Genomic DNA, 271 nt, shown 5'->3' on the forward strand with positions numbered 1-271 from the left:
ATTTTTATTCTAAAACACTATAATGATAAATATTGTGAATATCAGTGCTGTGTGTGATGGACAGAAGGACGGAGTACATTTCTCTTCCTGCCATTCCAATTTGAATCCCAATTCAGCTTCCTGAAAAAAGATACACCCCTACACCTAAACGTAAGCAGATCATATGAAAACTTACAAATTCATTCAAATTTGCAGCCAATTTGCCAAAACATAAAGCAGCTACGAATTGCTATGAGAGTGTGTTAAACAAAATATTATAATGGTGAAGAAG

This window comes from Sinocyclocheilus rhinocerous, unplaced genomic scaffold, assembly GCF_001515625.1.
Source record: "Sinocyclocheilus rhinocerous isolate Xijiao unplaced genomic scaffold, SAMN03320098_v1.1 scaffold431, whole genome shotgun sequence".
In the NCBI taxonomy this organism is placed as follows: domain Eukaryota; kingdom Metazoa; phylum Chordata; class Actinopteri; order Cypriniformes; family Cyprinidae; genus Sinocyclocheilus; species Sinocyclocheilus rhinocerous.